This window comes from Tenebrio molitor, chromosome 6, assembly GCF_963966145.1.
Source record: "Tenebrio molitor chromosome 6, icTenMoli1.1, whole genome shotgun sequence".
Lineage (NCBI taxonomy): Eukaryota > Metazoa > Arthropoda > Insecta > Coleoptera > Tenebrionidae > Tenebrio > Tenebrio molitor.
The window spans coordinates 5,294,680-5,309,124 of record NC_091051.1 but is presented as its reverse complement, the minus strand read 5'-3'; the positions used below and the strand labels follow the sequence as shown (position 1 = coordinate 5,309,124).

At 38.6% G+C, this 14,445-nt stretch overlaps 1 protein-coding gene across 2 annotated transcripts in view; it reads right to left on the bottom strand.

The window, feature by feature from the left end:
- Window positions 1-13,671, bottom strand: part of Scgdelta (sarcoglycan delta) — a 178,227-nt gene extending 164,556 nt beyond the window's left edge. The window contains exon 1 of one of the 2 annotated variants that reach the window (XM_069049979.1): window positions 13,496-13,671. The gene's annotated coding sequence lies outside the window, so the exon portion shown is untranslated. The remainder of the gene's footprint in view (window positions 1-13,495) is intronic. The other variant, XM_069049985.1, reaches the window with a different exon arrangement.
- Between the last annotated feature and the right edge of the window lie 774 nt (window positions 13,672-14,445).

Sequence of the window (14,445 nt, the reverse complement as noted above, 5' to 3'; positions counted from 1 at the left end):
TGGATGTGGATGGAGTTGTTTCCACACTTCGCCTTGCATTACCTACTAAAGTGCGTCTATCGATATTTTGAAACGACTTTTTAAAGACTAGTTAACATTTTGGGTCGTTTATGATGGTCTCATTACTAGGGCATTATTTACCTACCCTGTAACAAAAACTCTCGATGCCACCTGCGGATTATTGAGGATCGGTTACTCACTACTTTTACGACAATCTTTGTTAGCCGGCAATAAACCACTGAAGGAAGCAAAAGGTCGTTTTAAAATATCGATAGACGCACTTTACCTCTCTGTTCTTTTGTTTGGTCTCTACCAGCATTTCCGTTTTCTCTAAATAATCCAACATTTTTCGTTGTAACTTGGTAAACGTCGTCATAAGAATGGTCGGCTGCTTCGGCGGAAAAATTAAATGTATGAAGAGACGCGAAGTTTGATCCACAGCCGACTTTGATTGATTTTCTTTTCGATCTAATCGTACACATGAAGAAATAGTCGTGCCGAATGTCACTGGTGCATGTAAATCATGTAAAACTTTGATCGACAGTTCTTGCAGACATTAAATTCAGATAAAACATTTTCTAGTTTGTCTCATTTCAATTATTAGAACAATTTCCTTCAGATATTTTCCCTTTTTTTAAGACTAACGATACATTCTTGAAGGTAGATAAGAATCTTTTGTTTTGCCCACAAATTTGTATTTGTCACGTGATAATCCCTTAATCCCGTCAACAGACGACCACAACAGAGGTCACGTGACTGATTTATGGACCTTCAGTCAACGTCACAATTTCCCTCTTATTTAATACTCAGATTCAGACCGTCATAATCTCAAAAATTACAACAATCATAATTCACTCGCTCTCAAAAATATATCTAGAGAGATTATTATCAAAGAGTTGTTATCTGTCTGGGGCCGGCGGAGCGAAAAAAGACCGGTTATAAATATCGATAATAATTTGACAGGCGGTTACCCCGTTGGTGTTATTTTCGGCCGCACGGCGTCGCCTTTGTGCTGCAAAGTGTCAACATTCCCCTTGGGGTTTGTTCGCTTGGCAACAATGGCTTCGGCGTAAACTTTGTCGAATAGTAAAACTGTTCTGTGCGATAAAATTGAAACGAGCCGGTACTGTTCCCTGTAAAAATTTAATTAATATCGTCGCATAACTTGGAGAGACCGAACGAATCTCCTCCAAGTTCTGTTTGTGTTAATTTCCTTTGCGGTAAACAAATCATTGTTGCATTGTTCTTCGGCCGTCATTGTTCGCTTGAAATGCACGTCGGGGGACCGAACCGTCTAGATAAAACTATTCATAAAACTTCATAAAACGCTTACGAATATTGTAAGTAAGTTATTCATAGTAATGGCGTGAAATTGGATTTTAAATAAATTGCCCTTGCTCCTATTTACATGTCATTATTGCGTCATCTATTCCTCTTCGTCCCTATCTTCTTACACACTTTCCTACTCTCGTTTTCGTTTCATTACCCGGCGCGTTTTCAATCAGCTTCTTTTGTCTACGTGCACCGTCGTCGATTTATCAACGCTTATTGTGTTATGTAATTACGTTCGAACGCACGTAAGTCGCGGCGCGTCACCGAAGCCAATCTTTTTCTTCCTCTCTCCTCTTCCTTTCTTCGCACGACTTTCCTACAGCTTCCTCTCGGGACGCATTGAAAAGGGGAGAGGACTCGGTCATCCCGATTCATGATATATGGCGCGCATATCACAATTCATTTATTCCACGGGGGATTTCTTATCCTGAGCTCCTACATGTGATCCGGCCTTTCAGGGCGGTAATGCGGCGAATGGAGGCGAGAGCCGAGTGCGCCGCACTTCCGCCGAACTTGCTCCAATAAGACAGGAAGAGGACGAGTAATTGAACTAGAAAGCAAAGGCGTAGAGGGTCCTTTCGCAGCAATAAACGTCCACTGTCCTGATTACTCCTTCATCTCCGCTTCGAGAGTCGACGGGGCGTTAGCGACGACGACTCAAACATGACCCGACAACCGCAAAAATGCTCTGCAAACAACAATCGCAGGATGCTCCACTTGCACTCACTCTATTAACAACATTTCCACAAATGACACCGAATAAACTTTCCCGGAACGCGATTTTCTGATTCCGCTTTCGGTTAGCTTCTCATTTACAACTTCAGAAATTGTCAATCTGCTTCCTGAGCGCTCTCTATTAGGGAAAATTTACTGTTCAGTTGCCGTGTGGGGTCGCGCATCCCCTTGTTGCACACGTTCCAAGGATGTCTACCAACGACTTGTTTACGGTTCTGTTAACGAAATATACAACGCAGCGAATAAAAGTGACTCTTGAACCTCTGAAGAGGATCTGAATTTGCTCCTCATTTTGATATTGTTTATTCAGTCGACTGCAATGTTTTCAAAATTTGTATAAATAATTCGAAACAATCCAGAGTTCGTCGGTAATCAATTCCTCTTAACATTACGCAGACGTAGTTCTATTGTTACCCGTCGTTACCTAAGGCCGATGTTAATGAGGAAATTGTTGCAAGAGTGATACGTTTCCCGTCCCTCGGGCGCCGTCCTCTCCGATGAGCTTTTCCTGCGCGACGTGTTGCACGAGAAAAACTTTTTAAATACTGCACACTTTATTTATTGGCCATGTTGTCTGAAGCTGAGACAAGATTGCAGATCGTTTAGTCCCGGTGGCCGTCTAGTCGCCTCGTTCTTTTTCTATTTTCCGTTCTTACTCACCGAGGGCGTACCTAATAATTTCGAGCTTTGATTAAATAAGAAGGGGTTCGTCTCTGTTCGGCGGCAATTTTCCAGCCGGCTGCTGTATCGGAACATGGGTTTCCGATCAACAACGCCTGGGAGATCACAGCACACGTGGTGCACTCTCCCGGCCCCCTTTGTGGCCGATAATCGTCTGATGTGATTTCATAGATGAACTGTCCCGTTCGGCCGCCACAAGAGTATTAGTGTGAGGGGGACGGTTTTAAACGAGCCGAAACAAAGTTGTTTCAGAGGCATCCATCCGGCTAACCCGTCGACACTACAGATTCCGCGTGTATCAGGTGAGAGTCTTTGAAACGGCGTTTTGAATCGGGGGGCGGTGGTGGCGGCGCCCCCGGCTCGTTATTGAATGGCGCTGTGGCTGTTTGCCAGATAGGGAGAACACGCGAACACGCCGGCGACACAATGAGCCTTTAGATTACATTGTAAGCGCCCCCGCGAACCCGCCGCCTTGCTGGGGCACCCCGCGGGGACGGCGGCACCGCGATTTCGGTTTTTAATTGTTCCGACCCCGACCGCGACACGTCCGCGTACAGCGCGCCGCCTCCGCTACCATAAATATACGTTCGACATTATTTTGGACAACGAATTTTCAAAATTCCTCCGAGCTTTACTTCACTCCAAAATAGAATCCAAAATTGAATTCTAGCAGTTCTAAAAAGTTTATTTCTGTTGGAAAAACTCTTTTTTATGCACCCTTAATGAAAACGGTAATTTTACGTACTCACAAGCGGACGAAAAGTAACTCTTTTTCGGACGCTGACCGTGGCGCCATCTGTTTAGTAAATTTAACAACGAAACCGACAAAACCGATAATTGTCCTGTCACTATAAAATATGTAAATAAGTAATTATACTGCAATTGTACTGTTGGCAGGCTGATAAAAATACTATAAAAAATTGTCAATATGTATCTATTAATCTGAAAAGGTAGATACAAAATAAATTTGTAATTTTTCCAATGATGTCTTTTGCTTTGTAATTCGTGCGGTTGCCTAAAAATTTAATGTACACCTCTGCCAAAAAGTGCCTTTTGTCCTCGCCTGTTTTCAAGCCTCGGCTGCGCCTCGGCCAGAAAACTCAGACTCGGATCGAAAAAGATGCACGTTTTGGCCTTGATACACGAATAACTATTACTCATAAACTGATATAATATTCCACATCTTTGATTTTTTATCTTTATTATCTTTTTTAATACTCGTTAGTACACTGCGCCGTAAAATTAACGCATAATTTTGAAAATTAATCGTATTTCTTTTAAGAAAATTTTTCACTGCCATTTGGAAACCAAAAATGTTCATTGGCATTATCTTAAAGTTTAAACCCGATACTCATTAGAAAACCACTTTTCATAATGTATCGTTTAAAATTTAAATTTACAGGCTTTTTTAAAGTTTTTACACAGTATGCGCTAATTTTGAGGCGCAGTGTATTAGAATTATTCTTTTGATCTTTCGCAAGTTTGCATTTCCCGTAACATTTCTAAACGCAATCCTTTTAGTCCGTGAACCTCTGTTTTCGCTCCTTTGTTATTGTTCTCGTTTCATTCAAATGGTATGCAACCAACAATATGGTCGATAATGCAGATTTCCGATGACCTAAAAATAACGGGGACGTCCGAACTTGTGCATTTTTGCTGTTTCGTCACTCCCGCGTCCTTTGTAGATATTAGAGTTAGATTTTAACCTTTTACCTTTATTATTGAGTGAAACAATACACCCCCATTGAACCCACTATAAAGCAATTCAAATTCATTAAAATTTGATTAATTTGACCTAAATGCCAGTGTTCGCCATGTTACACTCTGTAAATTAGTACAAATTGCGTGGTTTACTCTAAGTATCAAAATTGTATTCGATTTTAATATTAAACTTAACTAAAATTTCTCACATTTTATAACAGAGATGAAGTTTGTTTTTACGTAAATCGAAAACACATGCTGGTATATCTGTTACATTACCACCTAATAAAGTAACTTCTTTTCTTTTTAGCTAAAAATTTTGTCAAAAGCGGCAGATTTTATCATATACAGGGTGATCCAAATTTTTTTTTAAATGCTCTAGCAACTTTATTTCGTGTCCGATTTCAATAAGCGATATATCAAATGAAAAGGCGTTTAAGGGACTATAAACTCCCATAAATTTATTTTTTAAAGAAGCAGTTTAAGTGGGGTGATATTTAACTTTCTTATTTTAAATTGTGACATATGTTTTTTATTACTTATTTTTAAAAGTCACTATTTTTCTAAACATTGCTGTATAAAAATATTATTTGTTTTTTGAAATGTTATGAAGAAATAAAAATGTTTAATAAATAATAATTGAGACATTTTTATGAAAAAGCGAATAAAATCAATTTGCTTTCTACAGCATTTGTTACGCAAAGAATTTGACAAGTTGTTAAAATTGTATTTCCTCGTAATCGTGAGTAAAAATGAATACCTTTGAAGAAATGACCGACATGCTTCAAGCGTATTTTGAGTGTGAAAAAAGTGCACAGGCCGCTGAATTATCAAATTCTTTGTGTAACAAATGCTCTAGCTGACAGGTCTCACAAAGCAACTTGATTTTAATCGCTTTTTCATTAAAATGTCATTTTTATTTCTTAATTTTTTTTCAAAAAACAAATGATATTTTTGTACAGCAATGTTGAGAAAAATAGTGACTTTAAAAATAAGTAATGAAAAACATATGTCACTATTTAAAATAAGAAAGTTAAATATCACCCCACTTAAACTGCTTCTTTAAAAAATAAATATTATATGCCAGTTCATGGTCCCTTAAACGCCTTTTCATTTGATATATCGCTTGTTAAAATCGGACAAGAAATAAAGTTGCTAGAGCATTTAAAAAAAAATTGGATCACCCTGTATAATACAATAAGTGGTCTAATTTTTTCCGACAAAATTTGTCATTTAAGACATGAGTAGCTTTTGCAACGAAAATTACACGAGTCGACGAAGGAGCAAAAGCTGCGAATGCCTTAAATGTCAAATTTTGCAGAAAAAATTAGACCACGAATTGTGTTCGACTTGACAATCCACCGAGAAAATTTTCATCGAGTTGACCTAATAAATTTGACGTTTCATTTCGACATAAATTTTTTCGCTGAAAAACCAATAATTGTTTTTTCACTCAGCTAGTTGTTTTTTCACTCTGCTCGGTGTTTTTTTCACTATAAATCAATTTGATTGGTCCAAATTTGAAAAATGCTGCAACTTGATTGGTTAAAAATTTTCGAGTTGGATTGTCTTACGAAAATCTTTTATAATAGACGTTTATCTTCAAGCAATTGAAAATCACGCCTTTGTGTATCACCATAGAGACGGTTAAAGTTTCTTTTTTCTGAGCGGAGTAGAAGTACTTCAAGTCCTAGGAACAGGTGTCCCACAGGCGGCTCGACCGGGTCAAATGTAAGGTTATTTGAAGTATTTGCCATGATTTATTTATCAATTACAACAAACTATCAACTACACGAATGGAAGCTCTTTTTGTACTTCGCCCAGTTGTCTGGTCTTGGCACAAAAAGAGTCATTTCTACTCTTAATGATATAATATACTATCGGGCTGATATAATATACTATCGGGCCTTCAAATAAATATATATTTAGAGTAGGCGTAGGCGACATTCTAATTCTGTTAACAGTGTAAAGTAATTTTTCTAGGTAACCAATTATTCTCCGGAGTTACACAGGTTACATAGTAAGCTTTTTCCCAATTTCATATTCCGTGAGGGGGGAATAGGGAAAATGCACTACAAAAATTAAAAATATTTTCTAACCTAATTTTATTTCGTTAAAATGTCAGAGGTTTCTTGTGCCATTTTCTACCTTGGAAAAATGTTGCAAACAATTGAATTTCCATAGGTTGCTCTAAATATAAATTTATTTGAAGGCCCGTTCTTAAAAACAATGAGGAATATGTTCTATTACGTCTTACAAACAGCTGTTTATTATTTTTTCTAACACTAATATCTTATACTGTTTCCATGGTGCATTTGAGCTCACACCTTATGTTTCCCATAAAATACGCTTGTCTCTATAAGACACGTCGTCAATAGCAACGTATCTTATAGAGTCATAAAATACGCTCACACACATCATTCAAGTAACATTTTATTCATCATTTTTACAGTAATTATCACAAAAGTAAAAAGTACAATTATTGAATTGGAATTGCCATATTAGCTTCGTGCTCTTGTTCCTAACATCTTCTTCTTTAACTTCTGCTGTTTCATCCAATGCAAGTGCCCGGCCATTGAAAATGGCAATCTTTACATTTTCTTCAAATAATTCTTGCCGTAGTGTGAATTAACTTTTAATGAAGTTCTACACGCTTACCCCATATCAAGAAAAGCCAAAATGACATCTTCCGTTACCTCCGTGATGTTTTTTTTATTGTTCCGGCCTTGAAACGAAACATACACCTTTTCGTATGCACTTTTAAACTTCATTGGTAACAAATTGCCCCTTTTTTCTTATTTCTTCTGGAACGTTTTGGCACATTTCAACGATGAAAATTGTTTTTTTCCAAATTTGTTGATATTATTACCATAGTACCCACGGCAACCTCCGCATTTTGTGTATTGTGACGCGCCTCGAATAATTTCTGAATTTATTAAAATTTCTGATAAGATGTTAGTGTTAGAAAAAATCTTGAAGACAACGCGTGTTTTATAGTTTAAAAATCTCGATCTATTAAATCCTCGCTCCCTGCGGTCGCTCTGATTTAAACTACGATCTCGATTTTTAAATCGTCGATAAAACACTTGTTGTCTTAAATAGCTATAAATGTAACGAAATACATTACATAAAATCAGAAAAATTAATTAATTGAAACAACTCACGAACTTTAAATACTCAGAACAAGCTAAATTTTTTATATAAAGACGTGCCTTGAGGTTCCTTTAAATTGACAAAAATCACCTCGCTAATGGGGTTAGTATTTTCATTACATATTTAGTTTTGTCTGTGGTAATTAACAACCAAATAGACACCAAATGTGTAATTAATATTTAATTACCACCAATGCACCAATAAAAAACTCTTCATGATTACTTCTCTTTTTTACTCTAGTTGGCGACCAGACAGGGGCAGCTTCGTGGCTGCTCTCGGTGACTTTCTCCCCCCACTGACTCTTACCAACATCTAGAAAACTGGCGTAAGTAACCGCCAATAATTTAAATTTCTCCGCTGCAGATTATATTGTAGATTTAAATAATTTATTAAGATGATGAATTAAATTTCCAACAATTTTAAGTACGTATTAATATTAATTAACAAACAAAAAAAACAAGGTAGGTATTTTGGGTAAATGTAAGAAATGCAAACTTTTCACAGATAATTTTGTATGGTCATTAAATTTGATCACAATAAAAAAAGTTTTTATTATGAATATGTTTTTTTAGGTTTTTTGTAATTTCGTGCAGAAAAACTTGTTATTTTTTTGACAAAAAAAGTTTAACCACTCCTACATCATTTAACAAAATGAAAGTTGACCCAGCCAAAAACAATACAAATTGCATTCGTCTGCTTATAAAAAAAATTGAATAAGATTTAGATTCTTTTCATGGAATAATTTAAAACAAATCAAATCATGGAAACAAATAATATTTCACTCTTCACTCCACTTTAAAATTAATATCTAAAAGATTGATTAAATTAAATTCATCTGCTTCTACCTCAGTTTTAGTCGGCACCGACTCTGGAGGGCAATCATACCCATCAATGCTATAAAAATAGTTCGGTTTAGGTGAAGTTTTCGTGTGGAATTGTTTCTTTGGTGGTGTCAAGAATCGACATCCCATAGGCCCAACAGTCTCAAAGCGGCTATAAGTCGTTGATCGGTGAGGGTCTCTGGATGAAGCCTATCGGCATATTTCACAATTCAGTGGCATTTAAAAACGTTTTCTTCCAATACCCAATGCCATTGACACAACTTCCACACAAGATTTCGAGTTTGCGTCGCGTGTTGCGCTACCACCAAACCCGGTGCATTGTTAACGCGGCACCGACAAGCTAATAATTCGTTATTTGTAGCAATTTTTTTAAAAAACACCGTTTTCAAGGAACCGGTCCACATAAGTGATGATTTGAAAAGCAGAATTTTCGTAGAATCGTAGGAAAATAATCTTTCTCAAGCTTTTCCTGAAAATGTGATTTTATGACAGTACATTCAAAACAATTATTATTTCGAATTATAACGGGTGACTATTAAAATTTTCACTTGGAGTTGGCTTTGAACGAGTTTTTTTTTTTCTGTTACTTTAGACACACGCTAGAACGAACGACAAATGTCAGTCAGTACAATTGAAACATAACCAAATTAAGAGAAAAAACATTTATTGAAATGTCAAACTTGTCAGTATCTAAGGTGCAACGGAAAACAAAGAATGATCCATAGCCAACCCTAAGTGAAAATTTTAATAGTCACCCGTTAGATGTTTCAACAGAGTCACTTTTGTAAAAAATTGTTTTATTTTTCTTGTAATTTTGGACAAAAACATCCCAAAAATTGATGTAAGAGTTAAAATATAAGTCTAAAATCTAGATTATTTTTTTTACCACTTTCATTGAAAAGCGGGTCGAAAATGTAGAACGATTAATTGAAATAGAGCTAAAATTTTAAATTTTTAAAATTTAAATCAACTAAAATTTGTTTTAAAATCTTACGTTTATTTTTAGTTTCCTGTAGGCATTTACCGAGGGTTCAGAACTGGTTTTAAGGTATCTGGTGCTAAAATAACCCGTGAACACTTCGGTTACCGCAACCAATTCATCAGAGTCGATCGGAATCGACCAAAACGAGCAAATTTCGAAACACTCGTGCATAACAGCGAGACCACACCTCTTCACCAACAAACGAAATCAAATCCATCGTACGTCTGGCGTATCGAGAGCCGCGTTGTCGGTTTCGCATCCGACAATAATATAAATTTGATATCTTGTTTAGGGAATGCGCCTCAATTTAATAACGGCACAAATGGATATCGGGCTCTCGTAGCGGAACAATTCCACAAGCGGAACAGGTTGCTCCCGCTGAAATAGGCCATGACTGTCAATTTTTATATCCTTCCCCACGGTCCAGACTTACAATACTGCCCTGATTATTGCCCGATAATTCCGCACCACGAGGAGAAAAAAAAAGCGAGAGGCGCGAAAAAAATAGCTAGCGTGCAGCAACGACGACGCCCGCGGCGAGGGGTTGTTCCGGGACGATTGCGGCGGCGATTCCAATTAATTGGCCGCATCAGGGGCATAATGGCGATATTCCCATCGTCGGGGCGAAATGGAAGGGTTGCGGCGGCATTCAACGTTCTATTTGTATGTATAGCGCGCTCCATGGCGCGCCATTACCCTCCGCCCTCGTGCAATTGCGACCACCTTGATATCGTACGTGATATACACGTCCTAATTAACTTACCTGAGCCCAGGTTTTGCGCAAGATTTTGCATTAAATCGGCATCGAAATGAATTTACTGTCGCTAACTATGCTCCACGGTTAAATCCACCCTCGATTTAATTCGTTTTGTGAAAGCGCCGATCTAATTCCACCTCAAAGGCACTCATTACGCGCCGAAATAATACTTCTTATTTTCCTCCTGGCCAACACGCGTCCACTCTTTTCCCGAACATTTCCCCGGAACTGAATACCTTCCCTGACAATATAATTTTTATTTGCGTTTTTATGATGGCGGAATAAACGCCATTTCGTTCACCGCTCCGATATTACCGGTAGCGCAATCTGAATACCTGTCACTTCGAAAACGGACCTTAATTACATCCGCTCGTGCCTTTGACAATCTTTTTTTTTGACGAAACCGTATTCTGAATCTGGCACATCTCTTAAATGAATCGCTGTACAAGTCACCGTAAACCCATCAGCGATTGCGTAACAAGATGGATTGGAAATTTTACGAGGCACGGTGAGATGCGAAAAACCACCGGCTCACGACGTTCCTCCCGCAAAAAAATAATAATAACCGCACGTGGGTGAGGCGACTAATTTGAATCTCCTGCGAGTTAAAAACAAACACGGTAAAACTTATCAGAGCTGAAGCACAAACCAGAGAAAAAGTTCCGAGACTTCGTCTACTTTATAGGCAGACATAGTTTTTTCACTTTTATGGGGTTAAAATGCATTAGCCAGTCTGGGTCTGGCAGATGTCTTGTTGCATAAATTTGCAAACTCAAATCGGCCTATCGAGGACGAGAAAGTGGTCTGTGGACGCCCAGACGCACTCATCGCGGAACAAAAACTCTTCTGGACACTACTCTGGACAACCAGGATCCTTCAGAGATCGATAAAATCCTGGTCCTGTCTCGCACATCCAAATTCTGCCATTCCTTCACCCAGATCCTTTAGATATGAACTTCTTACTTCTTGTTCTTTCTAAATTTCCACTATTCAATTTTTCAAGAATTTTTGTTACTCTTGGCTTTCCAGTTCTGAGTTACGACTGGAATCTTTTCAAAAATTTTGTTTCATTCTCCCATTTTCTTTCTTTTGACTTCTTTATAAATAAGAGAAACTTCTGAACTTGACCGAGACACTTTAAATCTTTTTCTTGAATCTTTTAAAAAGGTGTTGCTTCTTTCTCGATTTATTTTCTTTTAACTCATTAAAAAATCAGAGCAACTTCTGAACCTGATCAAGACATTCTTGTCATTTTTCTTCAGTAGTGATCTTTAATCGACTGTGTTTATTTCATCACCAAAATAAATAAAATCAGGTTTTTCGAAACAATCTCATCTGAAGAAACATTTACAAATTGGATATATCTCAAAATTGGTTTTCATCTCCGAAAATACCTGAAAAAATACCCATGACTGATATGATAGCGTAATAACACAATGGGGTAATTGACAGAAGAATACGTCTTCTTCACGGTACTGTCTGTCAAACCTACAAAGCGGATGCTTCTGTCTCGAAGTACTATAATTTCCGATGGCGACAACTGCAAACTTGGTTGTCCTCCTGCCTTTTTCCTCCACTTTTTATCGATGCAACGCTATAATTCTGCTACTAACAGGAAAACTTAGTTGAAAACTTTATTTATTGGTTGCAAAACGCCGTGAGTCTTTGCCGAGCGCATGATGTAATCCGGGTGATCGTCTTTACAATAGATCGAGAAAAATTAAGTGGAAAGAATAAATAGAGGATTTGGGAGGAGTGCGCCAAGTGAAGGAAGTAGTCGTGAGGTGTTGTACTTAAACCGCCACCCACTTGTGCCGTTCCGGTCTTTAAAACCAATCCCCCGATCCGGGCACCCTCCGGGTGAGCAAAAGACGCTCACCCCTCGGTCCCGGGGCATGATGTGCGGTGACCTGGTATCCGATTTGAGGCAGATCGCATCAGAATGATAAATGATATCTGTCCAGAGCACTCCATCTAAAGCCCGAGATTTGTGTAAGCAATCCCGAGCTAATGAGCGGGCCGCCCGCCGAGTCTCTGGATACTCAGGTACGCCTGAGTCCCTAATGGCCTCACTAATCATACACAATCTCGCACAACACCGACATTTTCCTAGCACACGTGACTCCCTCGTAGAAAACGTCGATTTATTAAAAAGTCCAAATGTGGACGTTTAATTCGGCGGTGGGGACTGGAGCTAGGAGAGGGAGAGGGATCCACGCTTCGGGACGCGCACCTGAGGGCTAACGGACAGGCGCCAGTTTGGGGACCTCGCATCCGCGACGCTGGGGATTCTGCAGATCAGTCCTGTTGGTGGCGTCGCGGCGACTGCAAGCGCCGCTCTCACGTTCGGGAAGTGATGTACCGCACGTTGACACCGACACCACGACGATGGTAAGACGACGCAACCCCAAACGAGGACGATCCGCCTCCCACACCCGACGCGGCTCGCACGACCAAACGCCAAAGCGGAGAGTAATTAACTCTCGACGATGAGATGGGAAAAGTAACGCGGCCCCGCGGCACCGTTGCCGCTATTTGGGGGGTTTGATTAATTCGAGACGGATGGTGGGGGCCTTATTCCGGATTAAAATCGCGACCACGTGGAGCACGTGTTAGGCGATAAGGTGTGGGGGCGATTGTTGCCACGTTCTGACACGCTTCGTGCCACAGCTTTTTCTCTCAACTTGCCACTTATCATAACGTACAGCTTTTTTTCTCGTAACCGACACTCACGTCACACCAGGCACTTGTTTTCAACTCAAATCAAAAGCATTGTAGTTTGTAGTCTCACAGATTCGCATTTGTTAAACGCAAATTTTCTTTTCACCAAAACTAATTCCAAGAATTTTTAGAGTATTTTACTACTACAACTACCCGAATAATTAATTTTTTTGCTACGCCGCTAACTAAACGTGATATCATTCCGTCCTTTAGTTTTAATTTCTCTGAAATTTACCCATTTAAATTCTTTTGTTGCATAAATCTTTTTTTTTACTACAACAGCAAAAAATCATGTTTATATAATTACATACATTACCAATAGTGTCGATTTTTTCCCATTAGCTCTGTTTGTTATTCGCCGGGTCGACAATCTTTAATACGCCCCTGGCTTGATGACGGCTTTTATCATCGTTAAGTTAGCGGCTAATTATGTGCCTACATTCATTTCATTCGCGTTTTAAAATCTTTTCAAATCTGCTTTTTCGGCTAAAAAAATCAAAAGAAGTAATTACACATACCGTGATAGAGATGAGAAGGAATTAACGCTACAAGTATTCAGTGAGAAAATGTTTGAGAAAATGAAAATCTAACCTGTCAGCAATTGTCACGTTACGCTCGCATTTTCAGTCATCCTGCCCAGATCTTGTGTCATCAGTGGTAAAACACTCGGAAGACCTCGTCAGACAACTTCTTTTGATATTTTCTGCAAAGATAATCCAACATTCTGGAACGAATTTCGCAGACAAAAACACAAACGATGACGCCTTACCACATACCACCCACATAACACTAATTACCCTACATTTTTAGTAGCGAGGGCCGGACTAATTTGATTTGTACAACTACATTTATTTATACGAAATGAAACGATTCACAAAGAATTCATAAACATTTATTAACGGATGCTCTGATTTAGCAACAGCCACAAGAAAATTGTGTAATAGAAATGTTCGTATTGTACACATGTGTGTCACTGTTACCAACAGATATCTCTTAAATAACTTTAGGTTTTACTCCAAAATGATCTTCGACAAGATCAAACACTCTACATCTTCATTTTAGATATGTTTAAAATGTGTTTTGATTCACTGTTTTGTGTGTAGGGTAGAGCAACCAACAATACAGAGTGCTCAAGTAAAACATGACAGGACCAACTTGAGTTAATTATTCAAGGGGAGTGCATTTTTTAATTATGTATAATTGTTTCTATTTCTCGAGAGGGTTCTGGTTAGCAACTTTGTATTTTGTAGGATTTGCCAAGCAATGATGCCACCCGGCCATATCCATTACCCCAGTTTTTTGCGGTGAATTTGAAATTCGAAATTAATTCCCGTTGGCGTAGCAGCGTCCGCTTATGAAATCGGCTTCGGCATTGTGCCGAAATAAAAAAGCAATAATCCGCCTCAAGAGCCCTAAATCCCATCAATGGCCGAGTTAATGCGTCCGACCACTCGATGTTATTGTCCCATTTACCAACAAAATGTAACATTGTTGCCCACGTCGTCCTTAAAGACTTAATTATAAAAATGCGCCGACAAGGT